Source organism: Pteropus vampyrus, unplaced genomic scaffold, assembly GCF_000151845.1.
Source record: "Pteropus vampyrus isolate Shadow unplaced genomic scaffold, Pvam_2.0 Scaffold9, whole genome shotgun sequence".
NCBI classification, from domain to species: Eukaryota; Metazoa; Chordata; class Mammalia; order Chiroptera; family Pteropodidae; genus Pteropus; species Pteropus vampyrus.
In genome coordinates, this window is record NW_011888790.1 from 16114626 (window position 1) to 16121219 (window position 6594).

Consider the following 6594-nt stretch of genomic DNA (forward strand, 5'->3'; position numbering starts at 1 on the left):
TAAAAGAGGTACAGCATCTTCTTAAACACTTCAACCTCTATGCAGTAGTCTATGTGACTCTTCGAGGCACTCTCATATTTAGTCTTCATGATGTCATAAAGCTGTTTTTTTCTGAGCCACATCTATTTTTAAGTGCAGTTAGAGTGCAAGATATCAATGGACTTCTAAAAGGTTCAAAACTGGTGGGAAAAAAATCATGTAATACTGGAGCTTAATAAATATTAAAATTGAATAAACATATAAAAGAGAAAATATTGTCATAGGCTGAAATTAAGCAAATAAATAATCTCTACAAAACCCAGGATCTGGTATAGGATTAGATTGTTAGAGAGGGAATAATATGTTACAAATATTCCATCTGTTCATAAAAGGAAAGAGGAGAATCAGGAAATGAAAATTCTGGATTTCTTGGAGGTTTTTTGTTGTTTGATACTTTTTTTTTCTTTAAGATAAATGTAAATATAGATTAACTTGTGGAGAAAATAATTGGTATCTTGTTTCTCTACAAATTAGAAACATAGATGTGTAAGTGTGAGGAACATAAACAGGATGATACTATTAACAAAATGAAAACATGGAGTTAAATGCTATACTCCTAGAAGTACAGCATAGCAAATACATACCACTTTATCACTACAAAACTACCTGGAATCATAGATACAGAGAAGCTTCCCAAGAGAAAGTCAAGATGATTTTAGCAAAATCATTCTACTCATGGTAGAATAATGAAACAAAGCAAAACAAACAAATAAACAAAAAACCCATCTTTATCCACTAAAATGTAAGCCACATGAAGGCAGATTGTGGTGTGTGGGTGTGTGTGTTTTTTCACCTATAAATCCCAGTGCCTAGAATATACTGGTGCCTAATCAGCACTGAAATATACTTATTTAATGAATGAAGTGTTATTTTTTTAGTTTGTTTATTTAATTTATTGCCTGTCTTATCTTTTTCTGTTATCCTCTCACAGCTGAGCCCTAGTAGATTTGACTTTACATTTTTTTGTTCTTTAAAGTATCTAAAGTACTTCTTTCAGAAGTATTTGTTTTGCTACCCAGAATAAATACAATATTTTCAGGGCTCACTTGCAATTTTAAGTGACATGTGGCTAAATTTCACCTATAAGTTGTAAGTGAATCTGCAGTGCCTTATAAATACTTTCTTAAGTAGTTGAGATTAACAGCCCAAGAACAGTGACCTCTATACTTCATTTCTGTGACAGAGAAACTCTCTTGTTTGAGACATTTTTCAAAATTTAATTTTCTGAGACTTTCAGATGAACCTGCTGAATCTAATTCTAACAAATGCACCATCCCTTCTCCAGTTCTGCATCTTAGTAAGTGCTCATGATCAATGCTACCTAGGTATAACAGACACATAAAAGTTGAAAGATAATTTCAAAAAGAGTTCAAATATTATGTCATATTCCCTTTTTGTAATATAGTATTCATTTTAGGAATTAGCATGTTTATCATTTCTATTAATAGATAAATATTTTGTTTCCATTCTTAATACATATGAATCAAAAGTATAAACATACTGGCTAGAAGTATACCAAGGGATAGACTCATAACGTGCTTATATATTTTTGTCTGACATGAATATTCTTATTCTTGGTTAAGGTAGTATTTGACAATAAACTATCCCTATCATAAGACTGTAAAATAACTGCATTTTGAGGTGAGGAAAGAGATGAAGCATGCCAGGATACACTGCTTCTGTTTAGAGAATATATTAAATACATAAGTGCTGATTTACAAGAAAATATGTTGACATGTGACTTAAAAACTGGCTCAGAATAAACAGTACAGAATTTTTCCAAACCTAGATTTATAAAACTTGAGCAGGCCAAAGGATTCTTGTGTCCATTTATAAGGTCTATTTATAAGACTTTTAGTCTGCAAATTGCAATATGACTGATAGCCACATAAAAATACAATTGCTTGGGCTTCAGAGAACCCCAGATGCTGACACTAGGAAACTTAAAGTATGCACTCACAGATATAGTTCACAGGTAGCCACAATAAGATGACACAAAATTATTTATATATTTTTATGTTACAATTATTATATCCCATAGTTGTCAAGGTGCTTTAATAATAAAAAAGTATGTTATAGACCAAGTAATACAGAATGTTTTAATAACACTTAGCTTGTGCCAAAGTATCTTAAATTGACTTATCCTGAATCGAATACCAAAACTAAGTCCATGAAATTTAGCCTCTATATGTGTGATGGGCTGTTTATAAAATATTAGTTTATAATTAGTTCATTATTGAATAGTAACTTAGAATAAATTTGGTGATAAAAGATGACATTAAATTTTAGACATATTTTTCTGGGTCAGGAATGTCAATATTAATATTAGCTCAATCTAATTGAAGCTAGATAGATAAATAATAAATAATAAGCACAATGTTTGCTTTATACTATAGTGGAAAAAAACTCTACTTCTGTTAGAGACTCTGAAAGGACTAGTTATATATCAAAATAGATATTTTATATATGTTCGCTAAAGGTTATATTTACAAATATAGAATCATTATGCTGTACATACATATGTATGAATGTCAGTTATACCTTAGAATATAAAAAAAATGATATTTCAATTAGATTTTCTAAGATTTTTGAATATTTAAAAACATTTTTGTTGCCTTTATATCAATTAATAACAAACATAAATTAATGGAATGTCTAAGAAATTGATTTATGTATAGACTAGAGCCTGATTAAATATTAAGAAAGTTTGCAAAGGTCAAATGGATATGATGTTACCTTCTGCGTGTGTGTGTGTGTGTCCTTCTATGCATTAAGACATGTATTTTTCTCATAGCACCACTTGTTCTATGAAAAGTGTGCTATTGGGTCAACTGGATGCCTCAGAGAGAGAATAGTGACACAAGTATAAACCTACTACTGGCTATAGTGAAAGTATAAAGTTACATATCCTACTTGAACTTTTGTTTATTTTTTAAAGGACATATTTAACCAATGTTCTTTTTGTTAAATTCTATCATATAATATAAATAGACAAGTGGTAGTTTTAAAGTATAACCATATAGATAATGTTAAATATGCAAACCTAACGAGTACACAGAATACTGTAAGCCAACTTTTTATTACTATATCAGAATATGGTGTGTGTTTTGGGCTATATTTTTATGTAGACCTCCTGGAAATACACATTTGAATAAACTCATATCTAATTTTAAACTTCTATCATCTCAATCAAAAATAAAACTTTAGGTCTTCTGTGGGAGGTGTTACAAAGTACAGCAACATATGCAGTTCATCTCCAAATTACCATTACTCCAACAAAAGTATTGATAGGTTGAATTTTTGTCTTGGAACACATAAATAATGCTATTTATGGTGGTTTAATTTCAGTCCAATCTTCAAATCCACTTAACCCAAAATGTAGTTTAAAAATTGATTTTAATCTCCATATGTAAGTACATATTTTATGGGAAAATAAATCAATATGTCTTTCTTACTGGAGCACTAATGTCAGACTAGTTAGTATTTTACTTGTTTTGATTTTTAACTTTTGAAAAGGATTTATAAACACTCTGCATTTATGGCAGATTAGTTTTCAGCAAATACTCATTATTTAATTCCAGCCCCCATCCCATCCATAGGAAGAGTATGCTTTTTTACCTCTTGCCTTTGAGCTTGGCCATGTGACTTGCTTTGGTCAGTGGATGTAGTCAGTCCATAGAGAGCTTTAAATGTGATTGTACTATTGGCCTTGCTGTCGTAGGTGTTTGCTATTGTCATAGGAGACCACACCTTGAGCAGCCCCTGACCCTTTATCCTGTCCTCAGAACAAAACATGTGGAGCAAAGTCATGTGAGAGTGAGAAATACATTATCATTTCCCACTGGCACTTTGTGGCAGTTTGTTATGAAGAATCACTAAAAGAATAATTAACACATACAACCACCTACAAGTCCATGGAGGGTGTCTCAAGGAGACTAAAAGGCTGAAAAAAATGTTACAAGATCTGTAGGAAAGTTAGGCTAGAAGTATACAATTTCGTATATGAAGAGGATGACACTCTACATTTTGTTACTAAAATTAGTCCTAACTCTTAAAAAAAAAAAAAAAAAACAGTAATATGTTAAAAACTGAGGCAAGAACGCTTTTTTGGAAAATACCTTTCATTCACCCTTGCTATAACTGGTTCTGCCTCAAATGACCTAAAGGAAAATGAATAATAGTAGAAAATTAATGATGGACATTTAAAAACATTGACCAATGATAATAAAATCAATAAAAACATAACATTAGGAATATAATATTGGCAAAATAAAGAGAGACTCTGAAAGCAACAAAAAATGTTAAAAAGCAATTTAACAGTCAAGGGATAAAAGAAAATGTTGGTGATATGAGTCAAATTAGGTGTCAAGAACAAAGATAATTAGGGAAATATTCTAAAACTACATAGGAAAAATACTAATAGTGCTGGAAAAGCAAGGGAAACATTATAACTGAATGTTATGTCAGGTGATCCTATGAAAGATCTAGAGCCTGATGAGTAAGCTTACGAATGGTTCACCATTATCAGAGGTGAATATCCTTAGTAATCAATAAAATGTTTATTTTTTAATCCTAAGGATACAGTCAGAGGGAAAGTAATTGAAAGTATTTTTAATATCATATAATAGATGCCCAGAGAAACAAGGCATCTAGCTCTTGGCCTGCTTGTTTCTGTCATATTATTTCTCTCAGAATGGTTTGCTCCAAAAGACATTCTGACTACTGGAACAAGATTGGCATCATGTTTTTCATGAGCAAGATACCCATTTCCTTGATGACTAGGGAGGCAACAGCAATCAATAATAAGCATCAACATGTAGTACTTTATTCAGATGTTACACCACTGAAAGCCAAGGCATAGAAAACAGAACATTTCTGAGATACTTATGGGAAAAGGTGATTGCCTACATTTTTATTAATTTTGACATGATGCATCATAAATATCCCCAGGTAACTTGTCTAAATCTTTGTTTTTGCCAGGAGATAGTACATGGATTCTTATTTATCAGACATTATCTTCTCAAAAGGAATTATACTAAAAGAACAAATTTCATTCCAATGTTGCTTTTTCTTTTTACCACAAACAAAAATCTGCTTCAAGAGTTAGACTTTCTTTCAAATAAAAATTCACACCTCAGACATTCTTGAGCTCTTCTCCAAATTTATATTTTAGACTAAGATTGAAGAGATAAGAAAAAAATCTTAACTTACATAGGTAAATATACAGAAAGTTGCAAAATGTTAAAATTTTTCTACATGGAATAAAATTTATGGTGAATAGTTATAAGTAAATGCTATGTTTTAGCTTTTCTAAAAGTTATGTTAACATAAAAGATGTTAAGTAGTGGCAAGCAACTTATATTTGTTATCAACCTAGATATAGAACTTAAATATTTATTTCAGTGATGAGGATGAGATAAAGAGAGGGATAAATACTGAAGATTTGTAGTTATATATCTTAATTGGTCAAATGTCATTGTACTTCCTAATTATTTTCTTACCTTTATGAGAAAAGTCCAGAAATTTTAGCCTTCAAAATCTATTGAGATTTCCTCAAAATTTGCTATTGTCTTCATTGTTGTGTTTTTCCTTTTGTATATATGACCCTTTTAAAAACTTCAATGAGGTACAACTGTAATAAAATTAACTAAGCATATTTAAAATATATAAGCTAATAAGTTTTGACATATGTATACATTAATGAACCAATCATCACAATTTAGGTAATGAACATATATAAAACCTCTTAAATGTATTTGCTTCATTTTTTAATCCAATTTCTCTCTCAGGCAAATGCTGCTTTGTTTCTTATCATTGTAGATTAGTTTGTATTTTCTAGAATTTTATATTAATAGAATAATATTTTATAAATCCTTTTGTCTGACTTTTTGCTCAGCATAGTTATTTTGAGAAAAGTTCGTTGCATGTGTCAGTAGTTTCTTCTTTGTATTGCTGAATATTGTTCCGTATATGGATAGATTTGTATATAAATTTACATTCGATGGCCACTCAGGTTGTTTCTAACTTTTGTTTACCACAAATAATGCTGCTATGAACATTCTTGGATGAGCTGTTGTATATGTGCTTTCATTTTTCTTGAGTCGAATCACTGAATCGTATAAGAGCTGTGTTTAATTTCTTAAAAATTGTCTGTCTGTTTTCCAAAGTGGTTGTACCATTTGCTATCTCCACCGGAAATGTTTGAGAAAATTGGTGTGACCTTGGGTTAGGCAAAGATTTGTTAGGTACAACACCAAAAGCATGACACATTAAAAAAATGGTAATTGAACTTAATCATAATTTTAAAATAATGTTCTTTGAAAAACAAAGATAAGAGAATGAAAATCATAAGGCAGACATAATATTTAAAAATATCAAGGATTTGTATGTAGAATATGTAATGAATTCTTAAAACTTAATAATAAGAAAACAAACAAAATGTTTAAAAAATAGACAAAATAATTAAGCAGAAACTTTACCAAATAGATTTATGTATAACTGTTACACACATAAAATATATTCATTGTTAGTTATTATGAAATTACAGATTAAAAC